The 17,194-nt window shown below is 46.7% G+C and overlaps 1 protein-coding gene across 1 annotated transcript in view; it reads left to right on the forward strand.

Moving 5' to 3' along the window:
- LOC115085768 (lymphocyte antigen 6E-like) overlaps window positions 1-17,194 on the forward strand; it is a 79,928-nt gene that overhangs the window by 20,387 nt on the left and 42,347 nt on the right. The window lies entirely within an intron of this gene.

Raw genomic sequence — 17,194 nt, forward strand, 5'->3', positions numbered from 1 at the left:
AGTGCTTCGCGATGCTGTCCCGAGGGACCCCCCCCCCCCCCCCCAGCCAGTCGGGTTTCCAGGCTTTCTGAAACGAATAAGCTTGCGTAGGAGCAAGGTCAGGGCTGTTTCAGGGCCTGTGGGCGTGTGAGGGCTCCCGGGAGCAGGCTGGTTTTATTTCGAGGTTTCTGCAGCTACAAAGATCCACAGCATCACAGCCCAAGGAGCATCGGAGGGGTGGAGGGAGAAAGAAAGGGGAAGAGGAGAGGGCTGGGGGGGGGTTAAGGGGAGAGCCAAAGCATGAAGGTTGGGGGCTGCTGCTCCTGGACAGAGGGTTGGGGGGGGAGAGGGGACTTTCTATTACTGAGAAGGTGGTTGGGAGAGAGGTGGGGGGGGGGGGGTGCTGCTGGGCAGGGTTGAGGAGGAGGAGGAAAGGGGGGACTGTTAGGCAAGGGCTGGGTAGTACAGGAGGAGTGCTGCTGTTCAAGGGGTGGGAGGGGGAGAGAGAGAGAGAGAGAAGGGATGCTGCTGGACAAGGAGGAGGGATGCAGGACAAGGGATGGGTGGGATGCTGGACAAATAGTGAGGAGCAGAGAAAGAGAGTCACCCAGGGCACAAAGTGAATTGGGAGGAGAGGGGACGGAAGGGAAGAGAAAGAGGGGGCTGCTGGGCAGGAGAGGAGAGAGAAGGGTGCTCTGCCGGAGCCACAGTCACCAGGGAAAACACGTGCTGGGAGTGCGCACACGCGCGCGCGTGTGTGTGTGGGGGGGGGGGGGGGGGGAATAATTCTGAATATCTGCCCCAGGCACAGAAAAAAAGGAGGGATACAGAAGACAGGATTGCTGGAAACAGGAACTACCTGCGTGAAACAGTAGCAACTCTCCCTGATTTGGCAGAGAAACTAAGTTTAATGGAAAAGGTTAGAGGAAAGGAGCGTCTTGACTTTAAAGGACAAAAAAAACAGAAATCTTCCCAGGCCCATGCCATCAAACGTTGGCGAGATGAAGTGCCCCCCGCCCCCCGATGAAGCTGTTAAAGGAAATAATGTTAAATAAAGAGGGGAGGGGGTTCCCTTTTCTCTGAACTTTATCTTGGAAGGGAAAAACAATATTTCCTATCGGAGAGCGAGGACCGTACCAGATCTGCTGGAAGAAAATCTCCGTGATGAAAGGCTCAAGGTCTAATACTGAGAGGGCAGAGGCGGGAACCTCTCTAAGGCACAAGAAACCCCCCTGAGGAAACGGCATCCCTCTCGGAAGACCGGGACAGCTGAAAAGGAAAGAGTTGAGATTGTGGAAGAGGACACGTCGGAAGGCACGCAGCCCGTTGTATGCTGATTGACGCGTTTACAATTATGGCAAGTCCGGAGAAGAGGAAGCAGCCAGAACAAGATGCCTAGGAGCCAACCTCAACATGGCCATACCTAGCAGCCTCTGAGATTGCTGTCGCTTGGTGGTAAGAGGAAGGAAAAATGCGTATCGTGGAAACTTGATGGCCTATCTAGTCTGCCCATCCACACCAACTGCTCAGTTCTACAATCCCTACCAGTCCCTCAGAGATCCTCTGTGCTATGCCACGCTTTCTTGGGTTCAGATACTGTCCTTGTCTCCACCACCTCCACGGGAGCCTGTTCCATCCATGCATCCACTACTCTTTCTATAAAGAGATATTTCCTTAGAGTAGTCCTGAGTCTACCCCCTTTCACCCTCATCCCATAAACTTTCTCTGTTCCACCCCCTGACTGCCAATCCACACTGTCTCTCTCTCTCACACACTGCCACCACCTTATCCTCTCCTCCCAGGATGACTCCAGCACTCTTTCCCTTCTGCCGTCCCTGATCCCAGCACGCTCCTTGCTCCCATCCCCTTATAAGTCAGAGCTCACAAAGTTGTGCACGCTCACTCTACCGTCAGCTGAATCCCAAGTCCTGGAACCACGACTGCAGTTTCTCCCCACAGGCTGCCTGCAGTGAGTGTGTGCTCCAGGCTTACTCCTCCCCTACCTGCAGGATTACTGGCTGGAGCAGTAAACAGAGAAGCTCAGAGCGTTAGTGTTTCCCCTGAGACCCGGCAGATAATGTAAGTTTCCTGAGTCTCCAGGGGAAGTGCAGAGACTTCCCAACTATGGACATGGCACTGTGGTCCCAGCAACACTCCCTCTCCCTCATCTGGTAGTTTCATCTGCCAGGTATCAGGGAATACTGCTGGAGTTATAACCTCAGAAGCAGGCTGGACACAACCAAGGTGGGTTTGAACAACAGGGGATATAAGGTATCTTCTGCCTGTGAAAGGCTATGTTCCATTGGGCTGAGCCTTCAGGTGCTGGTGGCCAGCAGGACTTAGCAGGAACACTCACATCGGGGGACTCTAAGGGGCCAAACTACTGCAGAAATGGGAACCCAAAGATGCCCATTAAAACAGGAGCAAGAGCAACTAGGACCAGACAGGAAACACAGAAACAGGCTAGGAAAAGCAAGAACACGAGAGCAAAGCCAACAAGAATTCAAAATACGTGAGCCCCAAAGGAGAACCCATGTAAGGCCACAAATAAGGACCACAAGACAAGAACAACAAGAGCACAAGAACAAGAATAACAAGAACTCAGAAAACATATGCCCAAGAGGGGATCAATGTAATGTCACGTCATGGCTAAGACCAAAGGCCTCTATTCAAACCTTATCCTTCTTGACTATTTATTTATTTATTTATTTATTTAACTTCTTTTACTATACCGACACTCAAGACCAGGTCTTATCGTACCGGTTTACATTAGAACAAGGGGAAAAATCAATTAACGTATAAGTGGAAAAGAGAAGTTACATTAAAACAGGGAGAGTAAAAACATGGATGTCGGAAGATAGGACAGAATTAAGTAATTGAACAATAAGTTAACAAAATTACAAACTATAAATTAACATAAAACAATAAATTAATAATACAGAAAACATGGATTATAATCAGCGGAAATATACATGGAAATATATATATATGGAATATATACAGCTGGAATATACATGTTATGTCAGATGGGAGGAGTGGCGGGGGTGAGGGAAAAGGGTGGGTTGAGGATGTGAGTGGAAAAGGGAAAAAAGTGAAAAAAGTTTGGGAGTGCGGGGAGGGAGAAGGGTGGGTTGGAGGTTGAGAGAGAGTTGGTTAATATGGAATCCTTCAACGATAGGCTTGTGTGAACAGCCAGGTTTTAAGTTTTTTTCTGAAGGTTAAATGGCATTGTTCCTGGCGTAAGTCTTGAGGAAGCGAATTCCAATGTAGGGGACCTGCTGTTGAAAAAGCTCGCTTGTGGATGGAGTTGTGAACTGATGATTTGTTGGGAGGGGCCTTGAGCTTACTTTTGTAGGCAGTTCTTATTGGTCTTGAAGATGTAAGTAGTTCCAGAGGGAAGGTGAGTTGGAGAGAGGATTGTTGGTAGACTATCCACGTCCTTTCACACCGTTAAAAGAACATAAGAACATAAGAAATTGCCATGCTGGGTCAGACCAAGGGTCCATCAAGCCCAGCATCCTGTTTCCAATAGAGGCCAAACCAGGCCACAAGAACCTGGCAAGTACCCAAACACTAAGAAGATCCCATGCTACTGATGCAATTAATAGCAGTGGCTATTCCCTAAGTAAACTTGATTAATAGCTGCTAATGGACTTCTTCTCCAAGAACTTATCCAAACCTTTTTTGAACCCAGCTACACTAACTGCACTAACCACATCCTCTGGCAACAAACTCCAGAGCTTTATTGTGTGTTGAGTGAAAAAGAATTTTCTCCGAATAGTCTTGCTAACTTCATGGAATGCCCCCTAGTCCTTCTATCATTCGAAAGTGTAAATAACAGATTCACATCTACTCGTTCAAGACCTTTCATGACCTTAAAAACCTCTGTCATATCCCCTCTCAGCCGTCTCTTCTCCAAGCTGAACAGCCCTAACTTCTCCAGCCTTTCCTCATAGGGGCACTATTCCATCCCCTTTATCATTTTGGTTGCCCTTCTCTGTACCTTCTCCATCGCAACTATATCTTTTTTGAGATGCGGCGACCAGAATTGTACACAGTATTCACGAAGGACACTAGGTTTTCATTGTAGGGAAACTGTATGGTCAGATTGTTACTCTGTGCAGTGTATAAGCCCCAAATACATACACTCATACCTTCTTTGAGGAGCTGTAAGAGCGTTGATAGTCCATGCTAAATGCACCTTAATTATAGCTGAAGACTTCAACTGCATGGTGGATCCCACCCTGGACAGACAATCTCAGGTGTCTATCCCTAAATTGGGTCGCAATAAGGGTAACCCCTTTCTTTGTAAGTACTTATAGTTACTAGATGTCTGGTGGATTATGCACCCCGAAAAGATTTTACCCACATCTCTAGGACGCACATGACTATGTCTTGTATAGACTATATATTAGTCTCCACAGATAGTTTTTCCAAGGTTGAAAGGGCGGAAATGTTATGGATAGATGTCAAGTTGGGGGGCCCAAGGGTGGGTCAGCATAGATGGAGATTTCCTACCCACCTTGCTGGAGATTGTGAATTTCAGACAAATCTCAAGGTCAAATGGAAGGAGTATGAGGAGCATAATTCTCATTATAAAATAGACCTCATATTATTTTGGGAAGCTGAGAAGGCTGTTATGCGAGGGGCTTATCTGAATAGGAAAACAAAGCTGCATAACAAGTAGCTATATCACAATGATACATAGGAAGGGGCTAGCATAGCAGATGACCTATTTTTTTCAGGGGTTTACTCTGCCGAGGGTAACAGAAAGTCAATTGTCTTGCCTGAATAGACTGTTTAATCTTCAGGAAATCCTGGAGGGTATAAAAACTAGTCCTTCACATAAAGCCCCAGGTCCTGATGGGCTCAATGTTAATTTCTATAAGATTCTGAGTGGAGACTTAGGAGAGGTTCTTAAAGAATGTTTTTCTGAGGCCTTACTTAAAGGTACTTTTCCCAGAGAAGCTAAGCAGGCTTATGTAACAGTCCTACCTAAAGGGGGGGGGGGGAAGACCCATCTCATCCAGCATCATATAGGCCTATTTCCCTCTTAAATTTTGATCTAAAGCTTTTTGCTAAAATTATTGCCAGCAGATTAAACATAGTGTTACCTTCATTAATTTCTCAGCATCAAGCGAGATCTATGAAAGGAAGGTCAGCAAGTAAACATATTGTGGGATATGGATGGCCATGGTTCAGAATAAATACTCTCTTGCACAGGTGTTAGTGGTAGGCTTTGACGCCGAAAAGGCATTTGACAGAATGGTTTGGCAATATTTGTTCTCTGTCTTACAAAGATATGGCTTTGAGGGAGACATTGTGCAAAACATCTCTGTATTGTATCAAGAGCCATGCTCCATTATCTTGGCAAATGGTTGTATGTCAGAGGATTTCGAATTAAAAAGGGGAACAAGGCAGGGGTGCCCACTCTCTCCGCTGTTATATATTATTTCTTTAGACCCGTTATTAACAGAAGATAGCAGAATATCCAGATATGCAGGGTTTTGAGGTGGATCCTGAGAAATTCAAGATAGCAGCATTCGCGGATGATGCGTTAGTCTTCTTGCCTGATCCTGTTCACTCGTTGCAGTCAGTAATGGATTTGCAGAAGCAGTTTGGCTTTTTTTGCAGGCCTTAAAATCAATTTGGACAACTCAGAAGCCTTGGACGTCACCAGTTCATGAAGGCTCACTGGCCAGGTCCCTTTCCACAGTGCTGGGTCGAATCAGAGATGAAATATTTAGGGGTTAAAATTCTGGTGGATAATTCTAAAATATGGGGGAACAAAAGTGCTCGGCTAGCATCAAGTAAGATGCAGTTGCCTTGGGGGGGTGGGGGGGGGGGGGGAAGATGAGTTGGACTGTCCAAGTTTACAGAATTACAATTGGGCTAGTCTACTTCGCCATGTGAAAGTTTGGTTATATGGCTCATACATGTTTACTCCTCAGCTTTTTACAGGCCTGGTGTAAGCCGTTTTCTGTGAGTAACCTGCCACATGTACCAGGTTATGCTTTGCCCACTTACATTCAGTTCAACCCAATTGTCATGGCTTGTAGGCAAGCATGGAAAATACTCTGTGGGAGGCTTCAGGTACATTTTGGGAAGTTTCACCTTTCCTTACCATTGGTAGTCATCCAAGATTTCGCCCAGGGCTTGGAGAATTTATTTCTCAAGTGGGTGAGCAAAAGGTTGACTGCTTTATGCCAGTTTATTTAGGCAGATACTGGAGCAGTCTGCCTTTCAAAGAGCTTAGACTAGAATTTTCTCCCTCTCATAAAGAGTTCTGTGCCTATTTGCAAGTTAGGCATTTTATTGAATATGATCTTTACAAAAGGTCTCAATCGGTACATATTCAACAGTGTGATCATTTTTTTTTTATGAACCACGTGGGCAAAAGATGTCTTATGCCTCTCTGAGAAAAGCCATTAAGAGGATTAAAGTGCCAAATAATGTACTGGAATTGATCTCCCATTAGAATTTGGAATTAGATGTTCCTATCTCCTATATAATGTTAGAAACCTGTTTTGGGAATATAAATAATATAATGGAAAATGTGATCCTTCAGGAGACGAATTTCAAATTCTTTCAACATTATGTATGTTTCTGCTGTTTGGGCTTTTAAAACCAAGTTAGCGCTAACAGACAAATGGAGGATAGTAGGACATACCTAGTATGTCCTGTACAGGGTGACGTCTATAAGGGGCAGGTAGATAAGGGCTTGGTGTGGGGAGGGTAAAAGCTGTCTTGTTCAGGTGCGTATAGCTGTTTATCTTCTTTTCCGGAAAATGCTAAATAAAGAATATATATTTAAAAAAATCAAAAAAGAGGATAAAACAGACAAGGCAGTGCAAGACCAGTGGGCACTACACAGTTGGAGCAAGACCGGATCCAGCTTTGAACCCAGTCTTCAACACTGATCAGTTCATGGCTTTGAGCTCATGTGAAGTGAACCACAGCAAAGGAACAGAAATAAAAGTTTCATTCTGCAGGTAAAGCAGTTATGGTTGTGCTAGGGAAAACATTCCGCAGTACCAGCAAATTATAAAGTGCAGACAGATGTCTGATAGAAGATCAATAGCAGTTTCTTCTCTCTGTGTAGTTTTTCACACGTGAAACATTCCAGGCCATTACATGGCTGAAGAGTCCCATCTTTGAGTTGCTTCAGGCCTGCAACTGTGGTTCAGTCTGTGAAAGAGTGAAGGCCCTGGCTCAAGTGTGCACATCTTCCAGGGTGGCTGGGCTTATGCCCTGCATCTCCTTTGTCTTCAGCATCTCCAAAAAATCCATCCCTTCCTCTCCGTGCGCTCCATGAGGACACTTATATCCACTCCCTCATCACCTCTCACTTAAGAGTGCTGTGACGTGCTCCTCACTGGACTTCTACTGAACCCTCTCTCGCCATTCGAGTCCATCCAAAAATCAGCTGCGCAGCTTCTCTTCCAGCATCATAACTCTGCCCATGTAGACCCTTCTTCTCAGGTCGCTGCACTGGCTCCCCGTCCCCTTCTGCATATGGTTCACACTTCTTGTGCTCAAGTGTCTTCACCCATTACCTGTCCTCTCTCTCATTTCGCCCTACACTCTTTCTCCTGAATTCTATTCCACGGGTTTAAGTTGCTATTATCTGGGTCCTTCTTATTATTATTATTATTATTTCTTAAAAGAACTGATATTCCACCTATGCAACCAGAACTATTCTAAAGAGATTCCAATTAAAATACAGAACATCAAACCTAACATCACAGTAATAATCCTGACATAACATTATACAGTCCCGGGTTGTGTCAGTCTGTTGCGGCACTTTCGTGGCGCCGGCTTTCGGATACCCCACAGATTTTGAGCTCTGGGCTATAGACTTGTACTTTTTTTTTATGTCTTTTAATAGTCCTTCTCTCTTTTTATGGCACTATGGATTTGATGGGGTCATGTTTCAGCTTCCTTGTCTATAATAGAAAACAAAACTAATAAAAATAAAAATATGGCTAATTCTTCTTCATGGAAAGGATCGTGGATGCATGGAATGGCTTCTCAATGGAGGGGCTAAAGGCAAAATCAACAGCAGAGTTTAAGCCAGCCCGGGATAAACACAGAGAAGTGGAAGTTGCAGAGAAGGGAAAGGTCAACTGGCATCAACGGTACTGCTACAGGAAATAACTTAACAGTCCTCATCTGCCATCCTATTCTGTTTCTATGTTTTAGAGAGCCAGAAGAGAAAGCGAAAGAGTTACCCCCACACAGGCTGAATAGCCAGAACCTGCAGGCCATTCCGCATTTAACCCTGGCACATTGTCTGACAAGGGAAATCCTTGCTCTGTTTGAGGAACCTGAAAATATAATGTTATCTTCGAAACAGAATTAGGGGAACTTTAGATAAGCTTACCATCCCTACTCACTTAGAAAATTTTAACTGGATAACAAATCAGCTAAATTAAGATGCAGAAAGTAGTCCCTCAGTGAGAGGCAGGCTTTTCCGTTTGTTACACTGAGCGCCTCATGTTTTGATTATCACCCAGCTGGCAAGAGGTCGTATATGTGCACCCGGTGCAAAGAGCTCCAAGCCTGATCTCTGGACGTTAGAATGGCAGACCTAGAGGAGCTTAGAGGAGACCTCCAGGGTCATAGTAGACAAGTCCCACCTCCAATCTGGCAGCCCCTGTGCTGCCCTGGAGGTAAAAGGTCACCTGGAAGAACATCACTTTGATGAGGCAGGAAGCAATCCTAGGATCTACCCTCAAGGTGATGTATCTTCTCACCCTGAGACTAGGTCTACAGGTGCATGTGCCCAGGAGGGAAGGGATAGGATGGCCATTGTAGTTGGTGATTTTGATTATTAGGAAGGCTGATAACTGGGTGGCTGCTGGACCCAAGGATCGCTTGGTAACTTGCACGAGGACTGCCACCTTCGCACTAGGCAGGCCTCGATTAAGTAGGATTTTAGATCGTGCTGGGGAGGAGCCGGCTGTCTTGGTACATGTGAGTACCAAGGTCATTGTAAAGTGAAGAAGGGAGGTTCTGGAAGCCAAATTTAGGATTTTAGGTAGAAAGTTGAAAACCAGAGCCTCCAGGGTAGCATTCTCAGAAGTGCTCCCTGTTCCATATGCAGGACCCCAGAGGTAGGCAGAGTGTTATGAACTAGCTCATATGGAGGGAGGAGTTAGCAATCTGTTATGAACTAGCTCCTACGAAGGGAGGAGTTAACAAACTGTTATGATCTACTCCTCAAGAAGGGAGGAGTTAGCAATCTGTAATGAATCTGCTCCTGTGGAAGGAGGAGGTAGCAATCTGATATGCTCAGCTGAGTTCCTGTAGAGGGAGTAGTAAACAATCTGTTAGGGTTAAGACTGCGGAGTAGCAATCTGTTATGAATCTGTTGCTGAAGACTCCTGATGGGGAAGGAGTAGCAATCTGTTACCAGCGGAGTGCTTGGAGAGGGCACTCAGCTGTAGAGGAATGTAGATAGGTGGATCCTTGGGCCGATGGCAGATGACTGCGCCCCCAGGAGGATATCCTGAGAGGGACCACCGGCTAGGCTTGAGTACAGAGACAGACACAGATAATTCTTTTATTAGACAGGTTAGTAGAACCACCAGAGGTGGCAGTAGTGAACTGATATGCCTGGCAGGGCTGAAGTCCCTCAGGTACTGAAACAGTGATCCCAGGGTTGCTGAGCTGTAGAGAAACTATAGGTAGTGAGTAGACAGGGTATGCTGTGTTCATAGCCAGAACTAGATGACAAAACTCACATAAGGTCTTTAGGAAGCTCAGTAGCTGGAAAGGGTTAGGCCCTCGAGGAGCGAGTACCTGATTCCAGGGAAAGCTCTGAGAGAGTGATGGTAACTCACAAATGTCTGTATCTGCGATAGCTTCCAGGCAGTAGAGAATCTTCAGAGTGTTCAAGAACATGAGTCCTCGAGGAGCGAGTACCTCTGGTAAGTCCGAGGAGGCAGAGTAGCTTTAACGAATCCTTGCTAACTCGATTAGTTAGCGAATACTGAGACCTTTTATATTGGAAGCGGATGATGTCATCTCAGGGGGACGGCCCCGAGGTTCGCACCCTTGCTGGTACATCAATCGGAGTGCACGCGTCATCAGGAACATGGCGGATCCGCAGCATCAAGCCGGTCCGGGGACGCCAGGAGACGGCATGAAGACGCCGTGGCAGCTAACTGTCGATCAGACCAGGAGGGAGTCGCCACAGAGGTAAAGAGGGCGGAGTGAGGGCGTCGAGCAGCGATGGACGCAACAGTACCCCCCTTCAAAGGGCGATCTCCTCTTCGGGTACCAAGCTTAGGTTTCAAATGATGGGCAAAGTGAAACTGATGAAGCATCTCTTTGTCCAAGATATTAGTCTGAGGCTCCCAAGTGATCAAATCGGGGCCGAAGCCTTCCCAAATCAGAAGGTATTCAAAAATCTTGCCTCTGATGCGAACATACAGAATCTCTTTGATCTTGATTTCCAAGTTGTCTTCTGCAATGATGACGGTAGGTTCTTGAGATTTGGAAGAATCTTTCAGAGTGTTATTGATGATATCAGCAGCAATGGGTAGAGCTGCTGTGAACATCACTGAGGAATTCAGTGGAAGTGGTGCTGTCGAAGAATGTCCGAAATCCACTTCTAAAGATGACTCTCCAGTAGAAGATGCTGGATAAAAGATGGTAGTATTTAGCAGCAATAGCTAACTGCTATGGACGCCACTGAGACTTCAACGGAAGTGGCGATGTTTGGGTATGTCCAACCCCACTTCTAAAGGTAATTCTTCAGTAATGTAACTGGATGTGGTGTTAACTTCAGCAGCAATAGCTTAGATGCTATAACGTCACTGAACCTTCAGTGAAAGTGACGATGTTGGGGTACGTCCAACCCCTCTTCTAAGGGTAACTTCTTCAGTAAGGTATCTGGATGAAGTGTTGAACTCAGCAGCAATAGCTTAGCTGCTATGGACGTGACAGAACCTTCAGTGGAAGTGGCGATGTTGGGGTACATCCAACCCCACTTCTAAAGGTAACTTCTTCAGTACTGTAACTGGATGAAGTATAGAATTCAGCAGCAATCTAGCTGCTATGGACATCACATAAACTTCAACAGAAGTGGCAATGTTGGGAAACGTCCAAAACCCACCTGGATAAATCTTCCGTAGAAGAAGCTGGAAGAGAGATGGTGGCAGCAACAGCAAATCAAACAGGCTGGTAGCTAGAGATATCTTCCTCGGATCTAATAGTGCTGTAGTGCTTCAGACACGTCTTCCAAGTGAAACAATCGTAGCAGATACCTCTAAGTTATAGTCCGTGAAGACGGTAAAGATGTAGAGCCATGGCGAACATAGCAACCGCTATGAATATTAGCAACCAGGAGTAAAACTGCTGTGGACACCATTAAGATCCTCAAGAGAAGTGGCAATGTAAAGGAACATCCAAAGCCACCTTCAAGTTGTGATGCAATAATGGATCTTCTAATTTGATGAAGGGACTGCTCAGGTCTTCCACAAGACATCTGAGAATAAGGTTGCCTCCTGCCCCTGAGTCCACCAGGGCAGGGATTCGAACCGTTGCAGGTTCAGAGGTCACAGAGACTGAACGAGAGAGCAGAGGAGATAACGCAGTATGGCCCAAGAACAGTCCTCCCGCGGGACTTAGGCCCTTCCGTTTCCCGGATGAATGGAGCATGTAGAGACATCATGGCCAGGCTGACCATAGTACATGCATAGGCCACGTTTCTTCCAGAATCTTCTCTCCTTTGAGGTCAAGTGACCATGACCAAGTTGCATCGGTGCATCTGTATCAACAGCAGGAATTGCTGGACCCATTCGAGGTGCAGGGTACTGGCCTGTTTCAACCCAGTTTAGGCCGGAGTTCCTTCACCTTGTCTCGGAGCCAACAATCCATCCGAGTAGCTAAGGCTATCAATTTTTCCAGCAAGTCAGGTGTCTGGCAAGCGGCCAGCTCGTCTTTCAAGCGAGTATCCAGGCCTCTGCAGAAGAGAGTCTCCAGACATCTGGGGTCCCAGCGAAGTTCCGCTGCAAGAGTCTTGAATTCTATGGCAAATTCAGCCAATGATCTGTTGCCTTGCTTCAAGTCCACTAAAGCAAACCCGGCAACAGACATATGAGCAGGGTCATCAAAAAAATGGATTTAAACAAGTTCATAAATCCTTCTATGTCCTGCAAAATAGGGTCCTTGCGTTCCCACAAGGTAGATGCCCATGACAAAGCTCTCCTATCCAAGTATGAAAGGATGTAGGTGGTCTTAGAGATGCCCGTGGGAAACAATGAAGGCTGTAAGGTGAAATGCATGCTGCACTGGTTCAAAAAACTCAGAGTCTTCTGGAGTTCTCCGGAGAAGCGAACAGGAGCAGCCAGTGGAACAGCAATCTTTAAGGTTACCTCCTGTAAGTGACCTTCTTGGGTAGAAGCTGTGCCTTGTATCTTCTGTGTGTGAAGCTGATGGAATGCTGCAGTAAGTTTCTCCAAGGTTTCTTGCTGTTCTGAGATGCGTTGAGCCAGGCCCGGTGTAGCCTGCAAAGCGGAGAGGTATGCTGGGTCCATGGGGTTGCTGACATCTCATACCTTAAGCTGGATTCCTAGGAGTACTGCTTCTCCAATTTAAAGCTGGATCCACTGGAGTTAGCAATTTACCTTATAAATGGGCTCTGACCGACGGCCCGCAAATGCGCAGTAGAGAGCAGTTCTACCGCGCATGTGTGGGCGAGCACGTCGGTCAGAGCCGAGCGTGCCCGAAAAAAAAATGGCGCTGGGACCGCAGGAGCGGCGGCAGTGAGAAGCAGGAGCGGCAGTGGCGAGGAGCAGGAGCGGCGGCGGTGAGAAGCAGGAGTGGGAGGAGTAGTAGCGGCGGCAGCGACGAAAAAAAATGGCGCTGGGGCCGCAGGAGCGGCGGCGGTGAGAAGCAGGATCGGCGGCGGCGAGCAGCAGGAGTGGCGGCGGTGAGGAGCAGGAGTTGGAGGAGCAGTAGCAGCGGCAGCGACGACGAGCAGTAGCGGCGCCGCGCGCGCGTGGGAGGGACCCCCCCCTGGAGATCTTCCATCTGCCGGTTGTGGATGATCTGAAAGGGGAGGGGATTGAGAGAGGGGGAGTGACTGAGGAGAGGGAGGAGAGAGTGAGGGGAGGAGAGAGTGAGGGGAAGGGGAGGGGGAGGGGGAGGAGAGAGTGGGGGGAGGAAGGGGAGAGGGAGGAAGGGGGAGGAAGGGGAGAGGGGGAGAGGAAGGAAGGGGAGGGGGAGAGGGAGGAAGAGGGGAGGGGGAGGGAGGAAGAGGGGTGGGAGAAGGGAGGGGGGAGAGGGAGGAAGAGGGAGGAAGAGGGGAGGGGGAGGGGTGAGGGGGAGGGAGGGGGGAGAGGGAGGAAGAGGGGAGGGGAGGGAAAGGGAGGGAGAATAGAGGGAGAGGGAGGAAGAGGGGAGGGGAGGGACATAAGAACATAAGAAAATGCCATACTGGATCAGACCAAGGCATCCAGACCAAGCCCAGCATCCTGTTTCCAACAGTGGCCAATCCAGGCCACAAGAAGAGGGGGAGGGAGGGAGAGGGAGGGAGAATAGAGGGGGAGGGGGGAAGGGGAGAGGGAGGGGGAGGGAGGGAGACTAGAGGGAGGAGGGAGAATGAGGGGGAGGGAGTGGGAAGGAAATGGACCGAAAATTTTTTTTTTAAATGTAGCCCGTTGTTACAGGCTTAACGGCTAGTCTGTTATGAACTAGCTCCTACAAAGGGAGGAGTAACAAACTGTTATGATCTACTCCTCAAGAAGGGAGGAGTTAGCAATCTGTAATGAATCTGCTCCTGTGGAAGGAGGAGGTAGCAATCTGATATGCTCAGCTCCTGTAGAGGGAGTAGTAAACAATCTGTTAGGGTTAAGACTGCGGAGTAGCAATCTGTTATGAATCTGTTGCTGAAGACTCCTGATGGGGAAGGAGTAGCAATCTGTTACCAGCGGAGTGCTTGGAGAGGGCACTCAGCTGTAGAGGAATGTAGATAGGTGGATCCTTGGGCCGATGGCAGATGACTGCGCCCCCAGGAGGATATCCTGAGAGGGACCACCGGCTAGGCTTGAGTACGGAGACAGACACAGATAATTCTTTTATTAGACAGGTTAGTAGAACCACCAGAGGTGGCAGTAGTGAGCTGATATGCCCGGCAGGGCTGAAGTCCCTCAGGTATTGGAAAAGCGATCCCAGGGTTGCTGAGCTGTAGAGAAACTATAGATAGTGAGTAGACAGGGTATGCTGTGTTCATAGCCAGAACTGGATGACAAAACCCACATAAAGTCTTTAGGAAGCTCAGTAGCTGGAAAGGGTTAGGCCCTCGAGGAGCGAGTACCTGGTTCCAGGGAAAGCTCTGAGAGAGCGATGGTAACTCACAAATGTCTGTATCTGCGATAGCTTCCAGGCAGTAGAGAATCTTCAGAGTGTTCAGGAACCTGGGCCCTTGAGGAGCGAGTACCTGGTTCGAGGGAAAGCTCTGAGAGAGCGATGGTAACTCACAATTGTTAGTAGCAGCGATAGCTTCCAGGCAGTAGAGAATCTTCAGAGGGTTCAGGAACATGGGCCCTCGAGGAGCGAGTACCAGTTCCTATCGGCAATTTGAAATAAAGAAAAGAGAGCGAGGCCCCCGAGGAGCGGGTACCCCTGGTAAGTCCGAGGAGGCAGAGTAGCTTGGACGAATCCTTGCTAACTCGATTCGTTAGCGAATACTGAGACCTTTTATATTGGAAGCGGATGACATCATCTCAGGGGGACGCCCCCGAGGTTCGCGTCCTTGCTGGTACATCAATCGGAGCGCGCGCGCCCCACGTCATCAGGAACATGGCGGATCCGTAGCGTCGAGCCGGTCCGGGGACGCCAGAGGAAGATGGCATGAAGACGCCACGGCAGCTAACCGTCCATCAGATCTGGAGGGAGTCGTCACAGAAGTAAAGAGGGCGGAGTGAGGACGTCGAGCAGTGACAGACGCAACACAGAGCTCCAAAGATTCAATGCGTGGATGATTTGATAGTGCAGGGAAGATTGCTTTAGATTTGTTAGGAACTGGGCATCATTTTGGGGAAGGGAGGGAGGGGCCTTTTCTGAAAGGATGGGTTCCGCCGTAACCAGAGTGGAACCCGGTTGCTAGCACTAACCTTTAAAAGGAGATAACGCAGCTTTATAACTAGATGATGGGGAAAAACCAACAGTCGCTCAGAAGCACATTAATCGGAATGATATATCTTTGAAGGATACTAAGAGAACAGGAAACTTATGTCATCCCAGTAGAAAGGTTGCAATAAATGCCAAAGTGGACCTGGTGTCTTTAAGAGCAGAAAAAGTATGAATAACACTTCTCAACTGAAAAGCAGGTTGTTAATATAAACTAAAAATATACTTTGAAATGTCTGTATCCAAATGCTGGAAGTCTAAAAAATAAGGTGGGAGAGTTAGAGAGTGTAGCACTGGATGAAGAGGTAGAAATAATTGGCATCTCAGAGACCTGGTTGAAGGAGGATAACCAATGGGACTCTATGATACCAGGGTACAAATTTTATCGAAATGATAGGATGGATCAATTGGTGGAGGGATGGCACTATATGTGAAAGAGGGCATGGAGTCAAACAGGATAAAAGTTTTGTAGGAAACAAAATGCAATGTTGAATCTTTATGGATAGAAATTCCAGGTTAAAGGGGAATAAAATAGTAATGGGGGTGTATTACCGTCCACCTGGCCAGAATGAACTAAAGACAAGGAAATGCTAAAAGAAATTAGAAGAGCTAACAAAACCAGCAGCAGGGTAATAATGGGTGATTTCAATTACCCCAGTATTAACTGGGTGAATGTTACATCAGGACATTCTAGAGAAGTAAAGTTCCTAGAAGAAATAAATGACTGCTTCATGGAACAGCTGTACAAGAACCAACAAGAGGGAAAGCTTATTTTAGTCCTAGTCCTTAGTGGAACACAGGATTTGGTGCAAGAGGTAACAGTGTTGGAGACACTTGGCAATAGTGATCACATAATCAAATCTGACTTAAAAATTAGAGGGAGCGTAAAAAAAAAAAGAAATCTACTATGACAGCATTTAACTTTCAAAAGGTGACTATGCTAAAATAAGGAAAATGGTTGGAAAAAACTGAAAGAAGCAACTGCAAAGGTTAAGAGTTTAGCTCAGGCATGGATGTTTTTAAAAATACCATCTTGGAAGCCCAGAATAGATGTATTCTATGCATTAGAAAAGGGGGAAAGAAGGCTAAACTACTAACAGCATGGTTAAAAGATGAGAGAGGCTGTAATATCTAAAAGAACATCTTTCAAGAAATGGAAACAGGATCTGAATGAAGAAAACAGGGAACAGCATAGGCACTGGTAAGTCAGATGCAAAGCACTGATAAGGAAGGTAAAGAAAGAATTTGAAAAAAAGCTTGTTGTGGAAGCAAAATCTCATAAAACCTTTTTCAGGCACATTCAAGGTTGAAAGTCTGTGAGAGAGTTAGTTGGACGATTAGATAATCAAGGGGTAAAAGGGGCACTAAGGGATGACAAAGCCATAGCAGAGAGAATAAATGAATTATTTGCTTTGGTATTCACTGAGGAAGATGTAAGAGAGATACCCATGCCAGAAATGATATTCAAAGGTGATGAGTCAGAGGAAATGAAACAAATCTCAGTGAACCTTGAAGACGTACTAGGGCAAATTGACAAACCAGAGAGTAGCAAATCACCTAGACCAGAAGGTATACATTCTAGAGTGCTGAAAGAACTGAGAAATGAAATTACGGACCTGCTATTGGAAATTTATAAACTATCAGTAACATCGTCTATGATATCTGAAGACTGGAGGGTTGCCAATCTAATGCCAATTTTGAAAAAGGGATCGAGGGGTGATCCAGGAAACTACGGACCAATGAGTCTGTCTGTGCCAGGCAAAATGGTAGCATCTATAAAAAGAAACTATAAATTGCTGAAAATATAGATAGGCATAGTTTAATGGGACAAAGCCAACATGGATTTAGCCAAGGGAAATCTTTCCTCACAAAGTTGCGACATTTTTTTGAGGATATAAATAAACGTGGATAAAGCTGAATCAGTTGATACAGTGTTTCTGGATTTCCAGAAAGCATTTGACAAAGTCCCTCACGAGAGATGACTTAGGAAATTAAAATGTCATGGGATAGGGTGCAGTGTCCTTTTGTGGACTGCCAGCTGGTGAAAAGACAGAAAACAGAGAGTAGGGCTAAA

This window comes from Rhinatrema bivittatum, chromosome 2, assembly GCF_901001135.1.
Source record: "Rhinatrema bivittatum chromosome 2, aRhiBiv1.1, whole genome shotgun sequence".
NCBI lineage: Eukaryota > Metazoa > Chordata > Amphibia > Gymnophiona > Rhinatrematidae > Rhinatrema > Rhinatrema bivittatum.